This window comes from Phocoena sinus, chromosome 3 (genome assembly GCF_008692025.1).
Source record: "Phocoena sinus isolate mPhoSin1 chromosome 3, mPhoSin1.pri, whole genome shotgun sequence".
NCBI lineage: Eukaryota > Metazoa > Chordata > Mammalia > Artiodactyla > Phocoenidae > Phocoena > Phocoena sinus.
Window position 1 is genome coordinate 46,454,716 of NC_045765.1, and position 16,596 is coordinate 46,471,311.

A 16,596-nucleotide genomic window follows, 5' to 3' on the forward strand; every position below is an offset into this window, starting at 1 on the left:
GCTGGTCTGAGACCACACAGAACTGCAAAATCTTAGAGCACAGAGTCCTTTAAAAAGACTGGAGCATGCCAAGACCATGATGTCATCAATGTCTCCCTGTCCCAAAGCAGTATCTTGGGACTTGGTTTGCCTTAGAGCTGAAGACCAACTTCTTTACAATAGTAGTATTGTCCTCCTTTGCAACTTGCCAATCACTTGTGCCTAATAATATGAGCTGACGTGTTTTGAATAAGTATTACAAGCTGTGCTAAGTCCTTTCATACTTATTGTCTTATTTAAATCTCATAAATCTCATTATATGGAGGGTACAGCTATGGCTCAGAGAGTTTAAACAACTTCTCCAGCGCCACACAGCCAGCAAAGCTTCAACTGAATCTGGTTCCCTCACGCTATACTTTAAACCATGGCACTAGATCGCTTTGCAGTATTTTATAGGATGCTATCAAGTTTTGAGATTGGTCCGATGATCATGCCCATTTTTTAGGTGAAGAAACCGAGGTTCAGAGAAGATAAGTAACTTGCTTGAAGTTACACAGACAAGCGGAAGAGCCAAGATTTAAGCCCCAGTCTCTTGACTCTCAACTCCACGTGCTTCTCCCCACCAGGGCCCCCCTGAGGAAATGGTGAGACTCTGACTTGCAGCTACAGGTCTGGATGTGTAAGAGGGGCTGTAACATGGTGCATAAGAGAATCAGTCCTGGAGCCAGATTTCCTGGGTTCACGTTCAGGCTCCATTATTCACCAGCTGTGGACCTTTGGCAAGTTACTTAACCTATGACTCAGTTTCCCTCTCTGTAAGGGGATGAAATAACAGCACCGCCTCATAGGGTTGCTGTGAGGATTAATATTGCCATGTGTGGAAACTGCCTTGCCCCGAACATAGTAAATCTTACCGCAAGTCAGCTATGATTACTGTCATTATAGTATCTGCCATGCTGATCTATGCTGTGAGATGTGAATATCTGTCTCCCTCAGGAAGAGGGAGAGGCCGTGAGGCTCTGGCAAGTGTGAACGGTACTATGAATCTCAGCTTTCTTAGCATCTAGTATGGGGCCTGCTCAGAGTGGGTGCTCTGTGTATGTTAGATGAGAGAGGGAATGGAGAGATGACCACACTAGGACTTCTTTAAAAAATAGAAATTTTATGTACAGAGAGTGGTACTTGTTGGAAAAATGTGATGTCATAATCTCTCTGTGCCATTTCCAACATCACCTCAAATTTGTTGGAAATGAGCTCAAGGCTGATACTGACAGCTACCACCTTGTGGGCTCTCTCTACCTCTGGGCCCTGAGGTAGAGGCTTTCCACACCATGTTTCATCTCATCCCCCCTACATGCCTGTGAATAGGTCCTACTGGGACACCTGTTTTCTAGGAGATGACTTTGAGGCTGAGGGAAGCTGTGGGACAGTTGCACAGCTTGAAAGAGGAGGAGCCAGGCTGATCTTAAGTTTGCGTGATTCCTGGAGCTGCTGTGTTGTACACCTCCAGGCCTCACTCCAGAGCCCACGTGAGGGGCCTCGAGGCCCTGCTCCCTCCAGGGCCGGAGCTCCTGTGGTGCCACTGGGCGAGGGTTCTGGAGGGACAGAGCTCTCTCTTTGAAGTAGGAAATCATTTAAAATCATTTCAGCCAAGTTTTATCTGTTTTGGAGGAAATCTTTTCAAATGGAAACACAAACCTCTCTGGCACCAACAGACACACCAAAAGTCAGTTAACTGTATTCCAAAATATGTCCTGATTCACTCTAATTATGTGCCAGTCTGGCCACTTGGGGGAATTAGAAAATGAGTAAGATATTGTTCCAGTGGCATTCTCTCTCTCTCTCTCTCTCTCTCTCTCTCTCTCTCTCTCTCTCTCTCTCTCTCTCTCTCGTGGCCTGCAGCCATGGTTCATGTTTGAAAATCCATGACGCTGCCCTGCTATCATTTACGAGTGTCAAGGCTATAGGATGCAGTGGCCATTTATCTCTCTAACCAGTGGCTCTGAAACTTTCTGGCCTCAGAATTCCTTTACACTTTTAACAATTATTGAAGACCCCCAAAGAGCTTTTGTTTTGTGGGGGTTATATCTATCAGTATTGAGTTTATTAACACTTAAAACTGAGAAAAACTTAAAACACAAAAGTATATAGTCACACATTCCATTAACCTTCAGAGCTACCACATCATCACACATCATATAACCTTTGGAAAACTCTACTGTGTACCCGTAAGTCAATGAGAGTGAAGAGGGCATATAAGGTCTTAGTACCATATAAAAGTAGGTTTGACCTTGGGGACCCCCCAAAGCATCCCTATCCCCAGCCACACCTTTCTGAGAATTGCTGTCCTTCAATAAATGACCTCAGATTGCTAAGCTTTTTTTTTTTTTTTTTTTTTTGCTAAGCTTTTTGTATTCCTTACATCAGTCAGTCTGTCTGTCTGTCTTTCCCTCCCTCCCTCCCTCCCTGCTACCCTTCCTTTATTTCTTTTTTTTGGCTGTGAGGTTCCAAGGATTTCTTGCTGCTCTCAGCAAGTGCCTTGTGGGCAACATTCTGGCTTCTAAAAGCTCTCCTGCTTCTAAAGTAAGAACAATTAGTTTCTGATTGAGTTCTCTGCATTTAAAAACATGAGTCTTAGTACCCAAGCTTTGTAACACCTTTGTTTGTTGTTGTTTTTCCTGGTCCTTGGTGGGATTCCTGACATGGGCCCTTGACTTCTAAGTGTTTTTCATTTAACCGAGTTGTGATCACAAAAGTCCAAACAGAGCAAAGGAGGGAGCTGAGTAATCTGGGAGAAGCACATGGGGAGTCAGGAGCTGCCTGGTCCTAGTGGCACTGGTTTCTGCAGCCTGGGAACTGGCAGGCAGCAGGTGGCAGCAGGAGAGTTACATAGCGATTCTAAAGTACAGTTGGCAGAGGGAGTGCGAGCCCTGGGAGAAAGCTCAGCTTGTAGCATTAATGGGCAAGAATCCTTCCTTGAGCTGAGCAGTTACCATTGTGCTGGGCAGTTAATGCACATTATCTCATTTAATCTTCACAAACCACACAAGTCTCTCTATCTATGTTCTAAGCGGGAGGAAACGGAGGCTTAGAGAAGTGAGGTCACCCAGCCAGTAAGCTGTAAGACCAGGCTCTCTGACTTCAAAGCTTGCACCCCTGTGCCTGAATCCTCCACCAGAGGACTTAGGCTCAGAGAAGGGGAGGCCAGGTGGAACAGGGAGGAGGCGGGTGGTCCCTCAAAGCCTACCAGCTGAGCTGGGTCATGACTTCACTGGGGCTCCTGACCTGGAGGTTCTCTCACTGGATGGATTAGAGACCCTTATTGTGGGGCTGAAATCCTGCTCAGTGGGCCTTTCTCCACTGGGCCCATTGAATTTTAGAGCCCTAAGTGTGTAGATCTCAGAGAAGAAAAACAAGTGACTCAAAGCTTATACCCAACTTACCAGCGGAATGTCATCCCAGGGAGAAACTTATACATCATGGTTAAAAGAAAGCTTCCAGCCAGCGCTCCACTCTTTAAAGACAATACAGAACTCTCCAGCTAGCTTTCAGGTGTGGTGGATACAGATGTGCCTTTGATGGCTTCTTCGTCTTTAACACCAGAGAATTCAAACCACAGGGATTTAAACCATCAAAGAATTTAATTTGGAGAGAAATCATATGCACATAATGATGTAATGCTTATGACAAATGGTCATACCCTCTCCCGGGGGTTTGCTGGAAGTGCAGATTCCTGGGCCTCCTATCTGAGAGTCTGATTCAGTAGGCCCTGTACTGGGACCCAGGAATCTGCATTTTAATGAGTCCTCCAGGTGATTCCAAGGTTCAACCTCTGAAAAATACTCCACCAGAAAACATACTAGAGGGCATGTCTGTGAACATAAAGAATGTGGGAAGACCTCCCTCATTCCTTAAAAAATTATCATTAGCTATCCCCTTCTGAAATAACTGAGAGTCAAGGTAGGAATAAGAGCCCCTACAGAAGATTGCAACTAGCTGGAACGTGGAGTCTTGCTTAGAGGAGCACAGTGATTAGGGCTTTGGGGTGAGACATCTGTGAATTGGAATTCTTGTGCTGCCATTTCCGAGCTATACAAAGATGGGCACATTAGAGAAGTCTGAGCCATGGTTTTCTCATCTGTAAAGTGAGAATAGGATCCCAATCTCCTAGGCTGGGAGAACTAGGTAAGGTCATGCTTGTAAAGCACTCTTTGGTGCTGTGCCTGGAGCCAGCACTCATCAACGAGGCCATATTATTGTTGTTGTTGCTGCTTCCTAATATTCCCCAGAACTATGCAAACTCCGGAGTATTGACCAGATAGTATTTAGCGACAGATTTGCTATAGTTGTTGTAACAGACTTTACAAGGGCACGTCTTAATCTGTGTTTCAATCATAGTAGATGCCCAACAAGCATCTATTCGTTGAACACAGTATTTTGATGACCTAGTCCAACCCTCTAATTTTGAAGATGTGGAAAGTGAGGGTTCAAGAGGTTATTTGACTTAGCGACGGTCACGCAACTAATTGAAAATGAGTATCTAGTGTTAAATTTACCCTAGGCTTGATGCTTAGATAAGTCACAGAAGAGTGGCTGAGAGCACAGGCTGTGCACAATCCGGGTCCCCCTCCCAGCTCTGCCATTTTCCGCTGTGGGGAAATATCTTAACTTTCCTTAGCGTCCAGTTCTTCATCTGTAAACAGTGGGGGTAAAACAGTAGCTGCTGCACATGGTCACTGGAGAGATGAAATAAAAAGATACATATGGTGCTCAGCGCACTCAACGGTGTTCCCTTCATTTGTATGTAATCCCCCAGCAGATTCAGGTGTGGTGCTAGGCACAAGGGAGGGGGGTTCCTGGGGCAAGAGGACATTGTGGGACTCTATAAGCCCCACCACGTGGACTGTTCACAGCCCTGGGCCTGACACTGAGCACAGGTGGTTATGGTGGTTGGAGGTGGTAGGGCACTATTCCTCAGAGTGCTCCTATCCCAGGGGCCCCCTCCATGCCACATGGAGGGACAGCATCTTCCAGTTGGAGGGGCAATAATGCAACCCAGAATCCTGTCCCTGCCATCCCCAGTCAGGAAAAATCTCCTTCACCAATTCCTACCCCACCCCCCTCCCACCTTTGCTCCTGGTCCAGGTCATCTCTGCTCTCTGCGGGCAGATAAGGGCATCAGGACAGGGCTGCCTGTTATGACTAGATTTTATTTAGAACCATGAATACATTTCACGGATCTTGTTTAGTTTAGTTGAGCCTTAGGGAGGTACAGTGAATTCCAGTGAGGAAAAACCAGGAAGAAATGGTCTAATCACTGTTTATAAGTCTTCACTCTTTTACCAAGTGGGATAGACAGGCACAGAAACCCAAGAGGGGTGATAGTTGTTCTCTGGGATGCAAAAAAGTTTGCCAAATAAAATTAGAAACCTACTTAAAAATATATCTAAGATTAGTCCACTCTGTGAGTATTGTTCCTGGTGAATACCCAGCTTAAGACTAAGATCAGTTTTCTCTCTGCTCCTCCACCCTCCCCACCTAAGTGAAATCAACATGAGGTGGTAGAGAGCAGAAATTTAAGCCACAGACAAAAAGCACTGCCACTTGTTCTCAGGATCGCATCCCTGGTGCCGCCTAAGTGAAACCTTTAAGCAAAAGGCCTTCATCACAGCCAGTATGGGTTCTAGTGCAGGGAAGGTCAGATTTATTTAGAGATCTCAAAGGTAATAAGTCTAATTTCCATGACAAAAGTCAAGTGAATAATTCATCTTCAGCAAACCACAAGAATAATAAACCCTGTTTGGGCTCCTACCAAGCTAGCCTGTGGGCACTTTGACTTGTGATCTCATGCCTGGGCACCTTTTAGTCTCTGGAATTCACAAAATTTCTTGGAAACAGCTTGCAAGTTACAATTTTTTTTTTTTTTTTTTTTTTTTTTTTTGCGGTACACGGGCCTCTCACTGTTGTGGCCTCTCCCATTGTGGAGCACAGGCTCAGCGGCCATGGCTCCTGGGCCCAGCCGCTCTGCGGCATGTGGGATCTTCCAGGACCGGGGCATGAACCCGTGTCCCCTGCATCGGCAGGTGGACTCTCAACCACTGCACCACCAGGGAAGCCCGCAAGTTACAATTTCATTAAATGCAAAGCAGTAGGAGGAAACCAATTTCTCTTTTCCCCATTTCACTACTTGACAAGCCTCTTTAGGACAAAGATAACTCATCCTTCTTTGTTATCAGAGTCAGAGAAAATGCAACCAGCATGATTTAAAAATGGAAATAGGAAGAGTTGTCAGAATATGGTTTTATGAAGGATATGCAATTTTTCTTTTGGTTCACTCAAATTTCCTTTCTCATTTCCCAACTGCAAAATAACCCAGTTTCCATCTCATAAGGGCTCCTTACCTGGAGAAAGAACCAGTGCATTACTTAAAAAATTTTTGATAATGATTTTAGAGATGACTTTTAGTATATTGTTTAAACAAGCTAGCACATTAATGAGGTATGACCTATTATAGCACTGGGGCGGTAACTCACCTTGGAAAGGAAAGCAGTGTGTGGTCTCAATAGATGGGTAGGAGGAAGGAAGGAAAAAGGAGCCTTTTCTGTGGCTTCCAACCCTGCAGGCCCTTCCAGACAGACCTCCCTCCAGGCTGCTTTATGCTATGTTCCTCAGCCTCTTAACCCCAGGTCTTTGCATATGCTGTTCCCTCTTCCTGTCAGAATTCCCTTCTGCTAACCAGTAATGGCCCCCTTCAGTCCTCTACTCACTCGTGACTTCCTCATGGAAACCTTCCCTGTCCTCTTGACCACATACATTCCCTCTATTTTATGCTGACATAGCATCACTCTCCCTGTGGTACTTATCATGGTGAAATGTTATACTGTTCACTGGTCCTCCGGATCCCTGGATGCAAAACCCATGGATGCAGGACCCATGGGACTGACTGTGAGGGACTTGAGCATCCGAGGATTTTGGTAGCTGCGAGGGTCCTGGAACCAGTTCCCTGCAGATACCAAAGGATGGCTGTATTTAAGTATGTATTTCTCTGATTAACATCAGTTTCTGCCACTTGAGCCTTAACTCCTTGAGGGTAGGAATAGTGCCAACGTTTTCTGGTGGCTGACACAGAATAAGTGCTTAAGTATTTGTGGAATGAGTGAATTCTTGAAGCAAAGTTTTCCTAAGACTTGATAAAGTCTAACAGCTGGTTAATGTGATTTTAAAACCATGTCTGTCCTCATGGTGACTCAGGATAGTAAGAAGATGCTCGAAAAAAAAACAAAAAAAACACAGGTAACAAAAAGCCCCAGGGCACAAAAGGGAGCAGAAGCCCAATTTCTCACGTGGCTAAGCTTCTCAAACCCTATTTGGTTGAACTTGTATCCCTTGTGTGAATATGGCTGCCAGTTGGTTTACTGATGGGTATTTTGTAATTGGTGGATTTTAACCCTAAAAACTAAATGATAATAATTAACATTAATATATGAACTACTTGAGTTCAAGTGTTGTTCCCCATTTTCTAGGTGTGCACCTTTGGGACACGTATATAACCACCCGATGCACATCGTTGGTGACCTATGAGCATATCTGCCTCAGCAGTGGGAATGGGCCCTAGTACATGAGAATGTGCCTTAAACAGTGTCTGGCACATAGTAAGTACTGAATAAATATTAGGTATTTGCATTACTCTTCCTTTACTATTATATGTCATACCTTGCTTTAAGAGATTTACATGTGTTATTTGCATAATTTAATTATTAATGAAATCCATAATTCTTACAGGTGTGGGGACTGAGGAATGCAGAATGGGAAGACTACTGAGGCTACTTAGAGATGCCTCTCCCAGTGCTCCTTCAGGATGCTGCTTCCATCTATATTAAGCCCTGGGTTAACTCTGCAGAGAGGCCCCCAGTCACACAGGTGAGGCTGGTGGAATTGCCCCTTCACTTCGTGGGTACAGAAATCTCTCCTTCCCCTGCCCACAGTCTCTTCCAAGTTACTGCAGATCTACCCATCTAGGGCCATGGAGATGTTTCACTTCCTTCCTCTGAATTTACAAGCACTTCTCTGAGTCCAAATGAAGGCCAAACAGTGGGCAGGACGTTGGAGGGGACCTCACTGGTTGGACTAGCATTGTTGATCACTAAAACAAACACTTCCTGTTGTCCCAGAGCATACAGGGAAGACCATGGTTCATGTGGGCTGGAAAAGAATGAAAAAGGAGCAGCAAAGAAACCCAGCTGCAAAGCCACTGCCTTGTGCTGACTGCTTTCCAGGAGTTAAATATAGCTTCTGTGTGAGGGAGGCAGAGGGGGTGGCCAGGTCACTTTGAAAGGCTTTTAATTACAGCTTATGCAGGAAACTGAATATCCTTCATGCTGAAGAAAATAGTACAGTTTGACTCCCTGGGAGAGAAACCCAGAATCCTGAGGGAAGTGGTAAAGAAGAGTGGAAGATTTGGGGTATGGTAGGAGAGTATCTGGTTTGGGTTCTGACTCCTCCTACTTGCTAGTGTGGAATCTGGGGTAAGTCAGCCCCTCTGAGCATCATTTTCCTCTTCTGTTAAGAAGGGATTTAGAATCCCCATGTGCAGGTTTGTGGGAGGGGAAACGGGGAATGGTGCGGTAAGAGTTTGTAAACCGTAGGGATTTTTACTGGGGGTGGACGCGTTCCTCTGTAGCACAATTCTCTGATGTACTCGTTTCAGGAAGACAGGGAGGCAAGAGGTCAGGGAGGTTGCAGGTCAGTGGGGAAGCAGGTTGTGGGGATGTTTTGGGGTGACTCACTTCCTGGGAGTCAGGCCAGGGTGACAGGCTCAGGGAAACACCCTGCATCTTAATGGCCTTTTGAGCAGCAGCTCTGCCCAGGTCTTGTCATCCACCAGGACACCTCTCATTCTGGACACCTTGTTTCTCAGCCCTGGGCGGCCAGGGAAGCGGTAGCTCCCTCTCATCAAGACATTTCCAGACAGGAGGGGGTGGGGCAAGCCACCGACTTCCGAGGAAATAACTTTTGGCTGTGGGACTGGGCTCTCCCAGAATTGTTCCTTTGTGTGCAGATTCCTCCCTGTTGAGCTCACAAAGGAAATGGTTCCAGGAGGAAGTGGAAAACTGTGACACACCTGCTCAGGCCTCACACACAAGATGGCAGCTGTTTCCATTTGCGGCAGTCGCTATCATCTCCTTCACTAAAAGGAGTGGCCTGGGATACCCAACGATAAAGGCAGGTCGTGTTTTTGAGCTCTTAAGTGATGTTCCAGATGTTATGCTAAGCATTTTGCACGGACTGCCTCATTTAATTCTCATAATGGCCCTGTGAGGTAGTTGCTGTTCTTCACCCTCTGTTTTACACATGAACCAAATGAGGCTCAGAGAGGCACAGTTGTTTGTCTAAAGGCACATGGCAAGCAGAACCAAGATTCAAACCTAGACCTAAGTCTAAGGCCTAAACGTCCAGCTGCTGCATCATAATTCCTTCTTGCCCGCCTTCGAACAGAGGTTCCCTACCTCCAAAGCTTGATGGAACCAGCAGTGAGTCCCTCACAACCACTCCCCACTGGTGCCCATTCATAGGATGGGTGCCTGGTCTGAAGCCTAGATGGGGCTGGGCTTTCTGCTTCTGAGAAGTTTGAGTTTGAGGACCCATCCCACCAATAGTCTGGGACAGACATTGAAGATGTCTGGCTAGGGGTTTGCGAATAGTGCACATAATAATAAAGATATCCAAGGATGGCAGTGAACATTTATTGAACACTTCTTACAATCTGGGCTCTGGGCCTAACACTTTTATTTCTTTTTATAAATTAGGACTTCATGTGGACAAAACTTGGGTTAATCCTAATCCTTGCTTCATGAGACACTCATCATTGGTCCATGCATGCTCCACTTTTATTTAGTTATTTATTTATGTAATCAGTTATTTTTGCTAATGTAGTAAGTACCCACAAATCTACCATGCAAAGCAAAAGCCTGAATCCAGATGTTATCATACATCTAACTATGATCCCATGCTTCTGCTTCCCTCTCCAACCTAACTGCCATCCTGAATGCTATATTCAACACATCCTTGCTTTCCCTTGTAGATTGCAACTAGATATACCCATACAAAATTTTAGTTGCTTTAAACTTTATTAAAAGGGCATAATGCTATAGGTAATCTTTTGTGACTTTTTTCTTTACCATGATACTGCTAAGGTTTATCCATAGCATTGCCTGTCACTGTGTTCATTCATTGTGCTGTATGATATTCCACTGCGGGAAGATTCTCCATGACTAACACTCTGTGCCTATTACGTCATTTAATCTCTGCAACAACCCCACGTGGTAGGAGCTCTTCTTATCACAGTTTTACTGACAAGAAACTCTGAGCCCTAGAGAGTCTAAAGAACTTGCTGGAGGTCATAGGTGCCAGGTTTGCATCTTTCTGGCCCCCACTGTATGCTGTGTTTTGGTGTAGAGGAGAAAGCACAGGAACTAGAGCCAAAAGCCCTGGGCTCAAGGTCCAGCTCCACACTTACTGGCATTGTAGCCTTGGGCAAGTTGCCTCATGCCTCTGAGCCTCAATTTCCTCAACATTGAAGTGAGGTGATGGTAACTGCCCTATCTACCTCTCAGGCCTGTTGTGAGACTCAAATCTTACAATGTCTGTGAAAAGTGACAGCACTCTGTAAACTGAAGTTTTGTAAATCGGTACATTGTGATTAATGATCTATGTGCCATCTGCTCCCCTCCACAACAGTCAAACAAAAATAACCTGTGTAGGATTCAAGAGATGAGACTGAACAACTTCCCTATTCAGAAAGGCAAGGATTAGGTTGACAATCAGCCCACAGAAGTCTTAGTGTGATTAAAGAATCAGAAAATTGTCAGTAGAGGCCTCAGGCTGCACTAATGGGAATGGAGTATGTATTTATCTTTGTTCTGTTCAATGGAGTTTAAAAAAATATTACTTTTTTTTTTTTTTTTTACTATTTCTTACCTATTTTCAATATCTGAGGCCCTACCCCATTACTCTTTGCTTGTGGTGTTTCCTCTGCATGGCTTGTTCTCCAACCACTATCCCCTATTAGCTGTGTGACCCTGGGCAAATTACTTCACTTCTCTGTGTCACCTCATCTGAATAATGGGGATAATAACAATACCTACACCTTATGGGGCTGCCATGAAGATCCAGTGAGGTGTTATATGGACTGTTTAGAACAGTTCCTGACACATACAGAATTGACTATTGTTATTATTTAAAATCTCCCCTACTCCCCCGAGAGTGCCCACTTATGTTTTGACAATTGGTTTAGAGGCCACTTCCTCCAGGAGGCCCGTCCTGCCTTCCTGCACAGGTAAGGTCACCCAGTTATAGCCTCCAGAGCAGACAATTTGTTCATCTTCCTCCATTAAAGTGTGAACAGTGAGAGTAGAGATGATGCCTGATTTAATATCTGCCACCGCTGCCCAGTGCCCAGTACCGTCATGGGCACACAGCAGGTGCACTGCAGAGGGATTAACTAACAGCCTGAATTCAGAGGAACAACCACAGATGAAGGAGGGTGCTGTTAATCCTGTCTATGACAACCATCTCCAAGAGCAGAAGGGCTCATGGGGATGGGGGGAAGAGGGAAGGTGGGGCAGACTTGTTCTCTGGGGCTCTGGAGGGCGGTCCTGGAACAGTGGTGGCCGCTTAAGACCATATTATTAGGTTCTCTGTATATAGGAACTCTCCAGAAGTCTGAACTAAGAAGAGAGCCAGGTGGGCTGAGCCCAGGTGGACGGTGCCTTGGCAGGAATGTGGGGGTGTGTTAGTCGGTGGGTAACTGTGACACTGGGTGACTGGGGTGAGAAACATGCAGAATCACACCTGGGATTTGTCCTCCCTAGCCCAGCGACCTGAGGCAGGTGACATCAGTTTTCTCATCTGTGAAGCAGAGGTAAGGAGAGCAGTCATGTCAGAAGGTTGTGGTGAGCAGAAAGGGAGATAATGTATGAAAAGTGTTAAGCTCTGTGCCAAGCACATATGAAACCTTTTGCAAAGGTTGGTTATTACTATTAATGTTGTTGCTGTTGCTAGGAATCACAGGGGAGTCAAGCATTACCCAGAGGTTAGTCTAGACATTCTAGATGGGAGGCCAAATGTTAGGCTCAGAATGGCCACCTTGACTGCTGCCCAGGTAGAAGGTCCACCCTCTTCCCTCTCTTCCTTCCTTCGCCTTGCCTGCAAAAGCCTTCCAGTGGTGACCTTGGGTTATGTTCTGGGCCAGGTCCCTGTGAATGCAGCCCACAGAGAGCCCAGCCACCCTGGGCAGGCTTTGGGAGATGCCTAGGGTGTTTCCTGCCTCTAGGGCTGGGGGTGGGATCAAGAAAATGATGGTTGAAGGTCCTGGGAAAGAATGTCTTGAGTCTTAAAGAACCCCAGACAGATGTCTCCTTTGCTCTCCCATTAGATCAACAATTCTATACGCTTAACTCTATTTGAAAATGGACAGAGTGTGAAGTTTTATGTTTCCCTGTTCTTAACTTAAACTTGAAGGTGAGTTAATCTTACACAATTTGCTGCTCACCTGCAGTATTTGCTGTAGTTCCTAACTGGTCTCCTCTCTTCAATCTCTCCCTTTCTACTCTGATGTGAGCTTTCATTGCCCCCAAATGGCAACACAGCATAACCCCCTCCTGCTTGTACCTTGTCAATAGCTCCCCAGGGCCCAGACACCAGTTTCCTTTGTGACTCAGATGATGAAAGATCTTCACATGCTCCCTGTACTCGCTGTGGTTTATCATCATTCCCTCTGTAATTCCATCCCTTCCCAGGATGGGCAGGCAAGAAGTGAAAGGGAAAGCATCAGAGAGAGAACTTGGAATCCATTCTGATTTTTTAAGAAAGGCGATCATTTGTAGACCTGTAGTTTAAGCTTTTTTTTTTTTTTTAATTGTATGCTTCCTGCATGCTGAGTGCTTTTCTTGCACAAATCCAATTATCCCCCATAGTAGACAGGAGATTGTTATCTCCATTTTTAGTTGAAGAAACTGAGACTTGGGATTAAGTGGAAGAAGTAGAGCTGGGATTCAAACCCTGGCAACCTGACACTGCAGCCAGTGCACTCAGCTCCCACATTATGCTGCCTCTATTATTAGTTACCAATCACACTCTCAGTTATGGACCTGGATGATAAGGCCCTACTTGAGTCTCCATTTTACCTCTACCTGCTTCTCTGGGCTGTAAGCATGCTGACCCTGAGCATGGCTTCTGTGCCTCTCTTCTTTCTACTCTGCCATTTTCTCCACCTGGAATGCCGTTCCCCCAGTGTTTCTGAGGTTCCTGGCTAGAAAGTGTCCCTTGAGTCTTCTGGGCCTTTATTTATTCTGTTTGATGGACACTGGCCAGATATGACCTCATGTCACAGGAATTGGTGACAGAGTCTTAGTTTCTCTGCCTCACTAGGAGATTTGGAGGTGCAGGGACCCTACGCTTCCCCTCTGTTACTCCTTAGAGCTACAGCTGACTGCTGGCTGGAGGTGAGGAAATGCGATTGGTCCCTCCAGCTTCCCAGCACACTCCTAGATCATTTTTCTTCTTGGTTCAAGTAAAGCTAAAATAAAATCCCCCTTGGTTTCATATCAGCTGGATCTGCTCTTTGCAAACCCTTCAACAAGAATGGGCAAGAAGAATAAATATTTATTCTACAAATGAATAAATCTGATTCCATCTTCAAAAGAAAGCCTAGTATAAATTATCATAATTTCTCTGTTCTAAGATTTCACTGATTTAAAGATATCTTATCTGCTAAATAATAGCTTTTTGAAAAAAAAAATCAGAAAAATGCACAAATTAATATATCAAATTTAAGATACGTTCTGATTTAAAAAATATGTCTTGGTATCAATGAAATATTTTTAAAAATATGGTCCAATTCAATTTTGATTTTTTTCTTTTGATTCTGGTGGTCTCAGAAAGAAGGCTCCAAGCCTTGACTAAATCACTGTGAAGCATGGACAGGTATCAGCCATGTCCCAGCCCTGAACCCCTGGGGGTTGCTGGGTCAACAAGGGCATGGCAGACCAATCATATACCAATGGCAGCCCTGAGGCCCCCAAGGCCAGTAGACAGGTTTTCTCCCCAGCAGATCTATGTCCATGCGCTGCTGACACCTCATGACCATGTTAGTGGTTCTGGGGAAAGCTGACTAGGAGTCCATCATGTGATCTTAGGCAAGACACCGCCGCTTGGGCCTCAGTTTTCCCAGTTGTAAAGTGAGAGGCATGAGATTAGATAGGCGGTTTTCAAATGTTCTTCAGATGGAGCTTTGGGATCTGGGAGGCTTCTTTAGGGGCTGCCTTGGGAGTAGGAAGATGGAATGGACTGTACTCAGTATTTTCATTCCCACTTCCCCCAGAGCAAGTCTTTGCTTAAGATTTTGTTTGCAAAAAGTAGTTTGAAAAACACTGGTAAATGGCATTCTGGGGTCTTTCCAACATCAGTCTTGAATATATACTCTTGTATGATCTAAGGGCAGTGCTTCATTTCTCAGCCTGGACACACCCTCAGAATCCTTCTCACCACAGTGCTCCAGGCAGACACTCCCAGACTCACTGCAGTTTAATCCAGGGGTTGGCAAGCTTTTTGTGTAAAGGACCAGATAGTAGCTACTTTAGGCTTTTCAGGCCACATGTGGGCGGGGCCTCTGTTGCAAATACTCAATAGCAAGAAAGCAGCCATAGACAATACATAATGAATGCCCATGGCTGTGTGCCAATAAAACTTTATTTAAAAAAAGACGTGGTGGACTGGATTTGGTCTACCAGCTGAAGTGTGCTGATACCTGGGCTATAATAAATACTTCAGCCTGACAGGTGAAGAAACTGAAGCCCAAGGAGGGGATTCAAGGAACGGGATTTAGTTGGAACCCCCGTCCCCCGGACAGCGAGCATGCTTCCACCACTCCACACTGCTCACTTAGCCATGACCCTTACCCTGATTTGGATTGTGGGCATCTGAGATTACATGGTTGAGGGAATGGTGCCTGGAAAAGACACGTGCCCCACTTCTCCCTCTCAGGATATCAGTTTTCTCCTAGGTTCTTAGAGGGCTATAAAAAGCCTCTGAGCTTGCCTCCTGTGGGACGTGCTGTCGGTAAATTCCCCAGAGCTGGAATGACTGCAATGTGGTGCCACATTCTGCCCCCTCTGCAGCCTGACAGCTGTGCAGGGAGAAGAATCAGGCCTGGCAGGCTCTGCCTCTCCACTCCCACTTGGGGTGTGGCTGGGATTCCCCAAGTGGAATTTTAGATGGAGGACAAACCCTGCCTGGGCCCTCCTGGGGCAGGCTCTTTGCCAGTTCCAGGAGGATGAGTGTTTCTTGAATTCTAAACACCAAAACTCCAAGGGCCACAGTGGGAAGAGTGTAAAGGGTAAGAAACAAAAATCTCACACCGGCTGCCTGGCCATACCATTCATTGATGGAGGGTGTCTATCCTGGAATTGTTTAGATCCCCTTTCCCTCCCATGCTTCCCACCTTGAAATCTTTACCTAGTAAGTCCTTGTGGCTTATCTGGCAAGTCCTTCACATAATGGGAATGCCCCTCTCCACTGGAGAAGCAGTGGAGAGCAATGGTAAAGAATTTATGTTTGGAGGTGGGCAGGGCTGGGTGAATAAATCGACCTTTCTAAGCCTCAGTTTCTTCATCTGTAAAATGGGGATATTTTTAAAAATACATATACAACACATTTTAAAGTAGGTGCTGAAAATAAATGACAGTAAATAAACTTAAAATGCATCAGATGGCAAAGTCATGATGAACATTCCCATCGAATTCTGTTGGGAGGTGGTAGTGGTGAGACTGCAGGGCTCAGGGAAGGTAAATATCACAAATGTATCCAAAACTTCAAATTACCTATGCATTCACACACTGACATGGGCCACAAACATGCCTTCACAAGAACTGTACTTATTAGTCTACCACAGAACCAGATTTTGCCATAAACTACAAAATTTTTAATACCAAGTTGTATTTATATCTTTATAATTGATATACATGCCCTAGCTGTGATTTTAGAAAATAAAAGTTGTACTCTGTACAGACACTGTCCACTCACAACTGCTGGCAACATTTTTGAATGGCATTTCTCCCCCAGTAAAATTAATGGCATATTTTATGTACACGAAAGTCAAACTGCATCAACTTCATGATTGTTGAGAGAATTAAATGGCTCAATGTCCATATGTAAACTGCCTGACTCATGGTGAGCGCTCAGTTGGCTATTATTAAACATCTTCTATGTGCTAGACACTGGAACTGAGATGTAGAGACAGTCTCAGAGCACAGGTTCATATACACACAGAGGAGGCATTTAAGTTAGTACAATACAGTCTTCTAAAAGCTGAGACTGAGGAGGGTGGTGCTAACCCAAAGTCAGTGGGAAGGTCGAGGGAGGATGTGGTAGGTAGTTTTCATGGAGGTGATGCTGAGTGGTCTCTTTCAGGGAGAGGGAATAGCAGAGTCATCTTTTTGAACCTCAGTTTTTACATCTGTCCAATGGGGAGAATGTCTCAGCTGACCCCTTCACAAGGCTTTTGCCAGAGTTAAGAAAAGAAGAGAAACTCAAGGCTGAAAGGGTTCCAGAGAAAGGATT

The 16,596-nt window shown here is 45.2% G+C and overlaps 1 protein-coding gene across 5 annotated transcripts in view; it reads right to left on the bottom strand.

The window, feature by feature from the left end:
* AFAP1L1 (actin filament associated protein 1 like 1) overlaps window positions 1–16,596 on the bottom strand; it is a 71,398-nt gene that overhangs the window by 46,356 nt on the left and 8,446 nt on the right. The window contains exon 1 of one of the 5 annotated variants that reach the window (XM_032625376.1): window positions 4,536–4,801. The exons of 3 other annotated variants lie outside the window; for them this stretch is intronic. The gene's annotated coding sequence lies outside the window, so the exon portion shown is untranslated. Of the gene's footprint in view, window positions 1–3,422; window positions 3,525–4,535; window positions 4,802–16,596 lie in introns of those variants that run through there. One more of the 5 variants, XM_032625375.1, reaches the window with a different exon arrangement.